Source organism: Miniopterus natalensis, chromosome 12, assembly GCF_054644295.1.
Source record: "Miniopterus natalensis isolate mMinNat1 chromosome 12, mMinNat1.hap1, whole genome shotgun sequence".
NCBI lineage: Eukaryota > Metazoa > Chordata > Mammalia > Chiroptera > Miniopteridae > Miniopterus > Miniopterus natalensis.
Genome location: NC_142092.1, coordinates 53,140,408 through 53,154,532, shown reverse-complemented (window position 1 = coordinate 53,154,532; position 14,125 = coordinate 53,140,408). Strand labels below are relative to the sequence as shown.

The 14,125-nt window shown below is 34.5% G+C and overlaps 1 long non-coding RNA gene across 1 annotated transcript in view; it reads left to right on the top strand.

The window, feature by feature from the left end:
* Positions 1–14,125, top strand: part of LOC107546568 (uncharacterized) — a 453,940-nt gene that overhangs the window by 13,237 nt on the left and 426,578 nt on the right. The window contains exon 2 of the long non-coding RNA XR_015715445.1: positions 12,557–12,608. This is a non-coding gene — a long non-coding RNA (uncharacterized LOC107546568). The remainder of the gene's footprint in view (positions 1–12,556; positions 12,609–14,125) is intronic.

Genomic DNA, 14,125 nt, shown 5'->3' with positions numbered 1-14,125 from the left:
TTAATTAGTATGTATATTTCACTTAGGAAATAATACCCAGCAGGTTGGTATAGTGTTGTACAAGCCATGATTTATGGGAAAGCATGACCTAAAAGTCTTGAATTTAGACTACCTGGCATTTCAACGTGTTTTTTACCCTCTCTCAAGGTTGCCGTATTTCGATAGTTTTCATAAATCAAATTCATAGGGCAGTCTGTCATTCTTATTACATAGCAAGTGTATTTTTTCTTACATTGCTTCAGTAAGAAGTACACATTGAAATAATTTATTAACAAAACATCTTACGTTATGTAGGGTTATTTTATCATGTAAACAAGTTTAATGCTGTTCATTCACATAATTCCCTATTTTATAGGTAAAATGAGTGATTAGTATTAATGTTTTAACAAGTGTCTTAGGCCATTCGGGATGCTATAGCAAAACACCGTAGCCTGGGTGGCTTAGAAACAACAGAAATGTACTGCTCAGTGGTGGTTCTGAAGGCAGGAAGTCTAAGATCAGGATGCCTGCCAGCATGGTCAGGTTCTGGGAAGGACTTCCTTCCAGGAAGCAGATAGCCAGCTTCTCATTGTTTCCTCACATGGTGGAAATTGGTGAGGGAGTTCATCAGACCTCTTCTATAAGTCCACTTGCTATTCTTATTTATGAGCGTTTCACTCTCATGACCTAATTACCTCTGAAAGGCTCCCCTCCAATTCTATCATCTTGGGAATTAGGAATTTAACGTATGAATTTGGAGGGAACACAAGCATTCAATACATAGCAGCTGGTATGTTAATGTGTTTTCACATGATTATCTAAAAAATGGTTCTTGAACAAACAGCCATGCCTAATGGTGGTCATGAACTCACCTATTGTGGTATGCAAGCTTGAAAAGGTAGCAAAAAATGGTCTTCGTTGTAGATACATATTTTTATATTTAAAAAATTTTAAATTTAAAACAATAAAATCATTGGCTTACTAATAAAGCTAAGTTTGCCTTAGAAAATACAGTGTAGCTATTTAATTTGTGGTAAAAATGCATATTCAAAATATAATTTTTGAGGAGTCTGTTTATTTTGCAATTAAGAATACACTAGTCTATATAATATAAAAAATGTTATATAAATTGACTTGATGGGGTATATAATCAGTCTTCAGTTAATTCAGTGTATTATGGACCTAGATGCTATGTGGGAGAACAGAAGATAGTGTGGAGTTATCTTTGCTTTTTCATCATTTGCATATCATTACATGCATTGAAATATATAGAATGCACAAAACACTTTGAATAAATATATAGTAGTAGTTCTTCAAGTAAAATAATTGAGCAAAATTTGGGCCTTACTTAGCCATAACCATTACCCAGGAATTCTTGATCATTGTGGCAGAACGGGCTGACTGTTCACCAGAAGTCTATGCACCCACTTCCATAGCAGAGTTGTCACTGGGTAGCTACCCATTTTCTATCTCTCTTGTGCTTAGGAATTTTCACATGACTGAGTTATAGTCATTGGAATATAAACAACAGCAATACACATTAATTAGTGGCCTGGAACAATGAAATTCCTTTTATAGTCTCTAATGATATTTTCCCTTCTGGGACCTCACAGGCTGATCCTGAAGTCCAAGTATTGAATATGGCAGATCTGTAAACCTGGATTCCAGAATTAACGTGTGAATGTGGATAGCCCAAAATCTGGTTATGTTCCCAGTAAGGTTTTGTGAGCAATAAATGAGTTTGTGCCCAGCTGGCGTGGCTCAGCGGTTGAGCATCGACCTAAGATCCAGGAGATCGAGGTTTGATTCCTGGTCAGGGCACATGCCCAGGTTAGGGGCTTGATCCCCAGTAAGGGGCGTGCAGGAGGCAGTCGATCAATAACTCTCATCATTGATGTTTCTATCTCTCTCTCTCCCTCTCCCTTCCTCTCTCTGAAATCAATAAAGATATATTAAGAAAAAAGAAAAAAGAAATGAGTTTGTCTGTCTGTACATGAATGGCTGCTAAGCCACTGAAACTTAGTGACTATGTAGATTGTGCTCATATTTTGCAGGCCTCAATTAAACAATATTTACTGCTGTTGATTGCTTCAAATGTTGAAAAGACTGAGCAAAAGACCTCTGCATTATGAGTACTTATAAAGGGGTATGTGTGTGTGTGTATGTGTGTGTGTTCACATGTGCATGTAGATATATGAAATAACCAAAGGAGTTATTTTAAATCCCAAGTTTGACTGAGAAAAAATTAATTCTAATGCATGGGTAAATTTGCTGTACAAGCAATTCCCAGAGCTTTAGGGAGAGTAAGGAGCAGAAATCTCTATTAAGAAAAAAAAAAAATTATGAAGGAGACAACAGACAAGGAGTCCCTGTATTTCATAAAGATATTAAGGTACCTCATTTAAAGATACACATAATTTTTCAGGTTTTTTTCTAAATTGAAAATATGCAGAACAGTTAAAATTAGCATTTTAATGAATTATGTAATATATAAGTGACTATAGTCTCTTAGTCTTTATTTGTCAAATAAATCCTAGATCCAAACATAAATTTGAGAGAACAGGAAATACACAAGAGAGAGATTGTATTTTCCAAAAATAGCTATAGAAATATTTAAGGTCCCACTTGCTCCTCTGGGACATTGCCAGTCCCTGACCAATGGATTGAGTCTATTTTCCTTCCCATGAACTGGGTAGGCTTGTAACTGTCCAAACAATGGAGTGTGGTGGAAGTAGCGCTACCTGACTTACAAGGCTATGTTTTAAAAAGAATACAGCACACAGCTTCTCTCTGGCATGACTGTGTTCCCTTTTGCGCTATAATACTCATACTTTCCTGATACTCACACTTGGAACCCAGCCCATACCTGGATCCTGAAAAATCCTATGCTAGATCATGCTGAGAGATCACCTATAAAAAACCATGTTTGAAAGAACTGAGGCACCTGTCTGATGTCCAACATCATCCTCCAGTAATGCAAGGGGATAGGTCTTCACATTATTCCAGCTCCTACCCTTTGAGTCTTTTGTCTGAATCCTCATATATCTGAAGCTGAGTCAAGCCATTTTTGTTGTGCCCAGTTTAAGTAGTAGGTTCATAGAATTCATAAATATAACAAATGGCTGTTTTACTTCACTATGGTACAGTAAGGATGCATTGTGATGTGACCTGCAAGACAGAAGTTAGACTTTCCTCTTTCCTTCCTTTCTCCATCTGACTTTTAAATGAGTAGGGGCTCAACATGGCATTCACAAAAACAAGGCTTTCATTTTTAACTTGCTATATTTATTTATACATTTATAAACCTAAAAATTTTGTAATATAAATCTAAAATTATAAAAACTTTTTTGTTTCTCAATCCCGGCTTGTCCATGGTTATTTATTTGCATAAGTACATTGGTTATCTATGGCTATATAACAACCACAAATTTAGGAGCTTGAAATGATTCCCATGTATTATGTCCCAATCCCTGTAGGTTAAAAGTCTGGGTACAGATTCATGTGGGATCTCTGCTAAAGTTATCACAAGGCTGAAACCAAGACATCAATCAGGCTGCATAATATGGATTCTGCAATAATCATAAGCTGCAGTCTGGGAGTTTGACTAGGGAAGAATCTACTTCTAAGCATTCTAAGTGACAGCAGAAGCATTCCTTTGCAACACAAAATGCATTGAAGCTAGCTCGTTCTAAGCTAGAAGCAAAGGTAGAGTGTTGCTCTGCTTATTTGAGTTTTTGATCTCTATATACCGTTTTAAAGGGCTTCCCTGATTATGTCAGACCACTAAGGGCAATCTTTTTTTTGAATAACTTAAAATTGCATGTCCTGCCCAAACTCATGGAGAGGCGATTACTCAAAGACATGGATCCTAGGGTTTGTGAATCATAGGTACCACCCATAGTGTGTATTCCATAATAGATAAGTGAATTCTCACCAATTCAACATTTCATACTCAGCCAAGATAAATATCTTGATTAATTTGACTGAATATATAAAATGTTATGTTGACCAAAGTTCCAGTATTCCTTACCACTAATATTATCATCATGGAAAGTACTCTACATTTTATGAATGCCAAACAACTTTCCATTAAAACTTTATAACATTCTACAACCATTTAATAAAACTTCAGATGTCTTATCTATAATTGGTTAATTTTATTTTTGTATTGACTATAGGTAGATTTAAAATAATCTAAATTATAATTGTTGCCTTTAGACTCCTTAAAATCTAGCGTGTGAAATACTGTTTTATATATAAAAATATGGGTATATTATATAGTATATAAACATATATTATACATACATGTATATGTGTATGTATGTAAGAATCTATGTGTTATGAGACCTACATATATATATATATAACAAGAAAATCAGAAAAGTCTTCCAACCTCATATGACATCTTTATTTAATTGAATAATTACCTCATTTATTACATAGCTCTGTCAAAACAACATCACATCCTGTCTTTCATTTTTATCACTCTAACACACTGAAAAGTATAAACACAGACAATAAGTCTTGTCATTGGGCAGAACAAAATCACCTTTCTTTTTAAAAAAATTCCTTCTTTCTTTAAATATCAAAGCAAATTAGAAGTTTTCCAATTTTTATGTGTCCCTTGTCTACTTAATTATAATATGAAGATTGAGATATTTTAGATTCAGCGACTGACCCAGTTATATTCAGTATAAAAAAGTAATTTATTTTAAAATTCACTTATACATTGGACCATATCTGTTATTTGTCATGAAAAAGTAGTGTTCTTTATAATAATGATAGCAGCCTATAATTACTAAGGAAGTTGTATCACTACTCCAAGAAGCAATCAGAGAAAAATGATAGGAAATGAAATTTGAACAGAGAGAAACAATACCTTGGAAAATTTAAAGGCATTATTGAGAGAAAATAAAACTATCTTCTTTTCTTGTAACAGAGAAAACCTACCAGGATAATGTGACTGAATCAAAGATGAGAGGGATGACTGAGCAAAGGGAGTATTTCTTTACTTTCATAATGCTCTCTCCAGCAATAGAAGCTATTAACAATGGCTTGGTCTACACCTCTGAGTTCAGTCCACTCTTACTTGTTTAGACTGTATCAGTAGAAACATTGCAGCTAAGCGCAGGGTTGATATCCTAATCCTTAGGACTTCTTGAAGAGGAAGACTAAGTCAAGGCAGGGGTGGGGCAAGAAATATTTAAGGATGAAAACATGGGAATACCCAAAGAGCCATCACTTTTCCTTTCCGAAATCCAATTAGAAAATTGGGAATCTGATTTCATGAGAAGTAATCCCTTTCAAGCCATGTATCCAGATGTATGGCATCCTCCACATTTTCCCCCACCTGCATTTGTTAACAGATTCACTAGGATATAGTGAAGTCCTGTTTGACCCTTCCTTCTAGCCTTACATTGACTACACTAAGAATAATCATTTTGTTCATACTTTCATATGAATAACAAAGGGGGGAGACATCTATCATCTGCTGATTGGGGCAACTTTATCAGGTTAATTTTTTTTTTCTCTGTGTAACAAAATTAATAACAATTTCACTGAACTCTGGGAAAACCAAATTGTTTAGGAGCAATTTTCTGTCTCTTCACCATTGGCCTTAGTTGTGATGCTTCCCCCCCCCCCCACTCCCAAGGCATGCTGTCATTTATTTGGTCTTGTTTCTATGAACAAAAGAGACAGAAATCTATACCCCCATAAAAAGACTTAAGGAGTGTATAGAGCTGGTCTTAGGGTGCGCGTGGTAAACTTAATTAGAATCGGAAAACTTCCTAAAAGGAAAAGATGGAGAAATGATAATAGGGAGACAAATTTCAGGTTTTATAAAATAAGAACTTTCTGACATTGAAATCTTCCTCTTCGTAGTATTCTAGAAAAGTTTGTTGGTCAGCTTATGTGATAGTAAAAATCATATCATTGGTACCTTGGGGAGATGATTGTTTCCACCCAGGAGTTCCTGGTTGTTTCTGTGGTCTTTCATAAGTCAGAACTCTAACTTTCCTTTAGCTCTTTTGATGGATAAATCTTTCTAAAGGACAGTTGGCATAATCCAGAAGGCCAGCCTTAGCATGTATTTTGTTTATCTCTGATAAGTCTGACTTACATTCAGCTCACCATGGATGGTTTTATAGAAACACTATAAATGAAGTGTGAAAGTACATTAGGTATGCTTTTAATTACTAATGTCCTTTTGGTGGTGTAATGGGGTAATGTTTTATTATTTTATTCAGTGCTCAGTATCATTGGTTCTAAAGTCAAAAGTGAATCTAAGGACTTCAGCTGTAGCAGTTTGAGGGCTTTGATTCTTGTGCTTTGCCATTGACATCCTTCAGTTATACTTTGTATACCTTTTCTGGCATGCAAGTCCTAGCTATATTACCAGTTCGAATCCCACAGAATGTATTTCATTGGCTCAGCTAATAAGTATTAGATGGGCATTGCCTTTTATCCCAGGCCTCATCTTAGAACATTGATCATCTTATAGCTCAGTTAACATTGGTTTACTCTGCTGACATGGTCCAATGTCAGTGTTCCCTTCCATGCACTGATTGCTTCAGAGGTGTCTGTAAGTGAAACATTTTATGTAAGAAGATAGTATGAGAAGTAATGGCATATGTTCAGTAGAGTGAACTATCGTTTACCTTAATGATAATCATCCATTTAACAAGCCCTGACTTCTACTCGTGCCAAAATATGTAGGTAGGCGTCCTCTAAAATCTGTTCTACTGTTTATCACCATAGTAATTGAAAGTGTATTCAACAAACATAAGACACAAAAACCACAGAGATGGAAGAGGTACCTACAGTCTGTCTCGATTCTCAGTTGTATCCCATATGTCAATGTTTGAAAGCACTGACCATAATTAACCCCAGAACCCCACCTCTTACACTTGAACTCAGTAACTGAATGTAATTTGATTCAACAATGAAAGGAAAATGGCTGAGTTACATGGTTAGAGAAGTAGTAATGTTGATGTCTTATATTGTGCATTCTTAAGGGATTTTTAATGATAGATTTGACAGTAAGTGGTTATTGCTTTGTATGTTTATTTCAGTGTCTCACCTTAAAGATAGAATTAAATGTACTTCCAGCTAACCCAGAACAAGATGATGGGTCCAGCATGCTCTTTACCCAGGCACTTAGTACACAGAAGAATTTTTCTTTTTTTTTTTTTTTTCCAAATGTGAGAGAAGCTTCCAGCTTTTCCTTTAACAAGGTGGCTATTGAAATTCACCCTGAATTTCTATACTATTAAATATCTAGATGTGAAAAATAGTGCTTTAACTGTTATAAAAGGAAGATGTTGTAAGTGCCTAAAAGTAGGAAATCTTTTAAAACTTGTTTTATAAAAAAGCACTAGTCACAAAATAAAATATTGACATATTTTACTGTATCAAAAACAATTTCTCTTGGGTGAAAGGTAAAATGTAAAAAAAACTAATGGATAAGCCATAGAGTGAGAAATGGTTATATATCATATATAGGTAGACATATAATCATGCATGTGATTGAAAATGAATGCATATTGAGAATATTTTTTAAAAACAATAATAAAATAGAAAAAAGAAAATTGAAAGAATTACTAAGAGGAAACCAGAACAGTAAATAAATGTTTAAAAAAATTACTAACTTTGCCTGAAAGAAGTACAAGGAAAATTAAAAACACAATAAGCTACTATTTCAAGTGTATCAGAAAGCACAAGTTAGGCAAAACCAACTGTGGAACAAGCAATTTCCATGAGTTCCTAAATGGAAAAATCATGCTGAGGAGGAATTTAAAATATCTTTGAAGGTGAAAGTGTAAATTATTCATGATTCAATAAATCCACCTCTAGTGGGATACCGTAGAAGAAGTCTTATGCATGTGCACGTGGGTTCATTACAGAACTAAACTTAATATCAAGAATAATGGAAGTAACCTATACTTCATTATAGTAAATTGAATGAAGACATTGAAGAATTTTTAGAAATGGAATATTGCATACAGTTAAAATGAATTATATAATATCAAGTGACTAAAACATGTTGGAAAATGATATATAAATATACTTGAAAATGATATTTTTTTCATGAATACATATTTAATGGAAAAATTATAAAATATACACAGGAAAGTACTCTGGAGAAAGGGACAGGAATAGAAAAGTAAAATAGAACACGAGGCTTAAACTATGTCTGTCTAGTTGTTGGTGGTGGGGCAGGGTGTGTGTGTGTGATGAGACACACATGTGGTAACACTCAGACATTTGTTAATTATTATAAATGTTTATGAATTAATTATTAATTATTATTTTGTAATTAATTATTATAAAATTATTATGAATCATAGGTGCTTTGGGATTCTTCTCCCTGTTATTGTCTCTAATTTCTGCATATTCAATTTTTAAAATTACCTTTCAAGAGAACATCTGTGTTTCAGGAAGAATTAAGTGGCTTTTCATTCTTAGTTATGAAGTGTAGGGGAGATTGGCATTCTTTGTCCTTGAATAAGTATATATGTTGATCTTTTATATCCTCATAAAGCTGGGCCAGTAGGATATAGAGATGATCTGTAGGGAACATGTAGTCAAACTTATTTTGGGATCAAGAAACTTCCTAAGAAGAAAGAACATAAAAATATACTTTTTTCAATTCTCATATGGTGTATGTTCTTCCTAAAATAATTTTCTATGGTTAAAAAACAAGTGAAAATGAAAAATAGAAAGAAAAAGAAAAGTCACTATATTCCTCAATAGGAATTTACAGTGTGGGGATTAAGAGTCCAGACTGGTGTCTCTGCCCAGCATCAGAGCCTGAGAAGTGTTGGAGTGGAGCTATCTGACTTAGTGGCTGAAACTCAAAGCTTCTTTACAGGGAAGCATCTTTGTATGTTGTCATACCTTTGGAAAACTAGCTGGTTTATGAGGGTAAAAATGACACAGGTTCAGAAAAACAAACAAAAACCAAGCAGCACAAATATGAGGCACTTCTGCAACCAGTATGGTTGATTGAGATTGATATAACCATTTTCTTACACCAAAATGATACTCATTCTGTTTAAAGTTACACTGCTCTTCAGTTTACAACAGAATTCTATTAATGTGAAACTATTTTAAATTCTTCACTGCCATTATTAGCCCATTTTAAAGAGGGGTGTGCTGTTTCTTAATATAAGATGTGGATATATGATCACATATTCTAAGAAAAATAGGAATCTTATATTCCTTTTGTTTCTCCTTTTACTTTGAGTATTAATATAGGTTTTAAAATCATCCTGGAAATAGATAATATTAACCATATTTTTAAAGTAATGAAACAAAAGCTTAAAGAAGGTAAAAATCTGCCTGTAGCTTTGCAGCACAGTGTTTATAGGCAGGGCATGTTAGTTGAATAAACAAACAGATATTTATGAGTCAAAGTTGTGGTTTAAAGCAAGGTCTGATTATATGATCCTAGGAAGGTTTGACTGAGAATGGTACAGGCTCAGGTTGTATATACTTGTATAAGTCAAAGTTGGGTAGATAATTAAAGAGAAAAGAAAATATATAAGAATGCCTAACATTTTATTGTGTGTTTTAAGCTTAGCTAACTTGACTGTATTGTTCAGATAAGTGTGAAACTGATATGAAATAGACTAAATAGAAAACTTACATCTAAAACTTTGAAATTACTTGACAAGTTGACATGGGACATCTAATGAGAGGGATGGTTCAGGTAGAAGTTTGGTTCCAGAAAATTAGTACAATGAGATCTTCACTAATTCCCGTATCCATCAAGGCATCTTAGAGAATCCAATTTAGGTACTAAGAAGTTTTTAGTGTCTATAACATTCCCTGTACTCTGTATGTTATGTGCTTTACACCTGGTACTGTGAGGGCAGTGTCTCATCATACAGAATGAGATCCCTACACTCACTGATTCTCTATAAAAAAGAGAAAACTGTCCACATTGGATTTATCAGCAGAAAAGTCCCATCTGCCTTTCTTGACCTCCATTTTGTCAGTGTCCTGACTGTCCTTCCCTCGTACTTCCTCCCCTGCTATCACCACCACCCCTTCAAAAATAAGTAAATGAACAAAATATAGAAGTCACCAAAGGGGCAAGATATGTGACACACACATTCCCTTTGAAATTGTCAAATCGTTCCCTTAGTTGGGTGGCAGCTGCCTCCTAAGTACTTTTGGGTTCCTCGCTTTATCATCATCCTTCTCTGGGGAGCAAAGTCTCTCTGTAGTTTTAAATGAGAGAGGAAAGCTTATGGTCATGTCCTAGCCTTAACAGATTATTTTGTGAGAATTCCTTTACTTTTATTGTTATATACAAGATCCTATAATCTTAACTATTTTTGCAGAAAAAAACGTTTTTAATGAGTCTTCCAGAACCCTGCAATAAGAAAGATCAGAAATAAGGTTATTATAATGAAAGCAGTGATGAAGACATATTTTCTAGCATTATTTCTACATGTGTACTGCTTAATTGGTGGCAGGCAAGCTAGGTTGTAAACTATGAGAAAAACAACATATTTTCCAACTCTGGCTTCCAGCTCTGCTGCAGGCAGCTGGGGATGTTTCCCAGAAATAGAAGATGGCTGTAACAAACAATAAAATACAGGCAGTGAAAGCCATAACGATCTCTTTTTCCCCTTTTAAACAATTTATTAAATGTATTTTAAAGTGAACTAATCCTGCCTGGCCGGCATGGCTCAGCGATTGAGCGTCGACCTAGGATCCAGGCAATCGGGGTTCGATTCCCGGTCAGGGCACATGCCCAGGTTGTGGGCTCAGTCAATGACTCTCTCATCATTGATGTTTCTATCTCTCCCTCTCCCTCTCCTGTCCTCTCTCTGAAATCAATAAAGGTAAAAAAAAAAAAAAAGTGAACTAATCCTGAAAATATTTGATTTACATGGGATAAAGTAAAATTTATTTTTAAAAAAAACAAACATACAATTTTTTCCTTGAAATTATATTTGCTACAATTGTCACTCCTTATAATCAAGTATTCAATTCATGCTTCAGAGAATGGCTTAGATTGGTAACCTTTAAAGCTCCTTCCAACCCAAACATTATTTAATTCTGTATGATTTTCTCTGAAAAGGAGAAACTCCAGGAGATGGGAGGGGGTGGGGTGAGCAGGAAATCTTTAACAATTAATACCCTGTAATTTTCTCTGGGTAAGAGCAATGCCAAAAAATGATGGTTGAACTAATCTCTATCATAAAGGAAGGAGAAGGAAATCATGCTTTCACGCCTCAAGTGAAAAGTTATGACCCAGTTTTTAAATGAATATAATAGAATGTTACCAAGGTAATTGCAGAGTTTTATAATCAAAATTTCTCTCTAAATATCTTATTTGCATATGCAGTTTTCCTCCCCAAGATAGACTGATTTTAACTCCTTACACATTTTATTGATTTCCAGATAAATAATTATTTGACGGAAGTGCAGCAATTTAAATTTTGACCTGCTTTTAATGTAAAATAAATCATTACAAAAATTGAAGAGTTGGTATTGATTCATTCTCTTTGGAGCTCTGAGGAAAGTTATTTCCTCCCACCCATGCCTTCTTTAATTTCCTAATCTTAAAAAAGACGATAATTGGAATCTTTGTATTTCTCAGAGATGTTTGAAGATTAGAGAGTTAGGAATCCTTTCACATACACGCACATACTCCTAAAATGATATTTTTTTTTGATCATTTTAAAAAGTGCATGAAAACATCAAAGAAATAAGCTACATGAAAATGTGTGGTCATATTCTTAAATCATTTGCATTTGAGGGAATTTGGAGGAGCAGAGTGTAGTCCAAGGTTTCTTGATGGAAAATTTTTTATAGGCCACTTGTCTTTTAGGAAACAAGCTACACTTTCCTTCACGCTGTTGTTGAGAATCAGTGCTGCAATGCTCTATTTCTGGTTTTACCAAAAGTGCCCTCAGAAGACTTAAGAGAAGACTTGTTAGTATAAATGTTTTTATATGAACCATAGCTTTTGTGAGATCCTTAAGTCACCTTGAATACTCTTAAATATTTAAAAATCGACCTCCTAGTCGACAATTAAATGGACTTGGAGATCTTACTTAGTTGGATTTGTTTTCTGGTCCTCTGCTTACTACCTTTGTGGGTTTAGAAAAATTATTTAACCTACCTAGGACTCTTTCACTCTTCTGGTGAAAACTAGATGGCAGAGCCTATGTAAGACCCACGTACAGCACCTTCCTTATCTGCCAGTTTCTCCATTTCAGGTTTCCCCTTCTATAGTCACAGAATTTGTGTCTCTTACCCAGATATGTTGTCTGGAATAAAGACTTTATTTCCCAGTATTTTTTATTGTGGTCATAGCAAAATGGAAGTGTTGTATGTAGCATGTGGGAGTTTCATTAATGCAAATAGCATCATGCTTCTCTCTTTTCCTTCCCTTACCTGCTGACTGGAGTGTGGATATGCTAACTTGGGTGTAGTATAATGGTCTTTGGAATCAGATGATTTTACTTCAAATTCCACTTCTAAGTATACTAGGGTGTGATGTTCAAGGCATTATATCTAATCTCTGTGTATCACTTTCTTTATCTGTAATTTACAGATAGCAAAACTATATTTTTGTGACATCAGAAGACTCAGCGGAAGCAATGCATGTAAGTACAAGTATCTGGTAACAAGTACATTCTCAAAACTTGGGTATAATTATAAGCACAATTATTTTTTATAACCATTATTACAAATGCTTCAGTTTCCATTAAAAAAATTTTTTTTCTTATTGTTCAAAATATTACAGATGTCCCTTTTTCTCCCCATTGACCCCTTCCACCCTGCCCCCCAGCCCCTCTTCACACCATTGTCCGTGTCCTTGGGTTGTGCATATATGCATATAAATTCTTTGGTTAATTTCCCCCCACATCCCCCCTCCCTCTGAGATTCGTCAGTCTGATCCATGCTTCCATGTCATTGAATCATTTCTGTTCATTAAGTCTGAGTTCTTTAGATTCCACATATAAGTGAGATCATGTGATGTTTGTCTTTCTCTGCCTGATTTATTTTGCTTAGCTTAGCATAATATTCTCCAGGTCCATCCATATTGTCCCAAATGGTAAAAGCTCCTTTTTTACAGCCGAGTAGTATTCCATGGTGTAAATGTGCCACAGCTTTTTTACCCACTCATCTACTGATGGGCACTTGGGCTGTTTCCAGATCTTAGCTATTGTAAATTGTGCTGCTCTGAACACAGGGGGGCATATATTGCCATCTAACACAACAACTAAAAGAACTAGAATGAGAACAGCAAGAAAAGCCCCTAGGAAGTAGAAGGAAGGAAATAATAAAGATCAGAGCAGAGATTAATGACATAGAGACTAAAAAAAATACGAAAATTCAATGAAACCAAGAGCTGATTCTTTGAAAAGATAAATAAGATTGATGCACCTTTAGCCAGACTCACTAAGAAACAAAGAGAGAGGACCCAAATAAATAAAATCAGAAATGAAAGAGGCAATATAACAACTGACCCAACAGAAATACAAAGGATCGTAAGAAAATACCATGAGCAACTATATGCCAACAAACTGGACAACATGGGTGAAATGGACAGATTCTTACAGTTTCCATTTATGTTTTAATGAATGGCCACTGATTGTATTTTATCTTGGCTGATTTAATACAGTTAATACAGTGGCATAAATTGATTATATTCACTGATTATAATAATTGCACTAAAATATATGGAAGAAAAGTCACCATTTGTTTTATTTATATGGATATCTTAAGAATGCTGTCTTTATTTCATGGCAGTGTGAGACTAAAATACACCTGGGCATAGATACATATACAACAAAAGCTATATGTGTAAGGTTTTGTTTTTTTTGCTTATTTTCAAACATTCCACTTGTACAAATCAATAATTAAAATGAACTTTAGTTAATAATGCTGTAACAGTAGTGGTTCAGTAATAATATCAAATGTACTGTACCAATGCAAGATGTTATCAGTAAAGGAAATGCGTATGAGGGACAGTATATGGCAACCTCTGTGAAGTCTATTCAAATTTTATAAATTTAAATGTGTTATAAACTCTTAATTCAATTAAAAATATTATTTTAAAAATAATATATATCATGAGCCTTAAGTATATTCATGTATTTCAAAGCAAATAGATTTT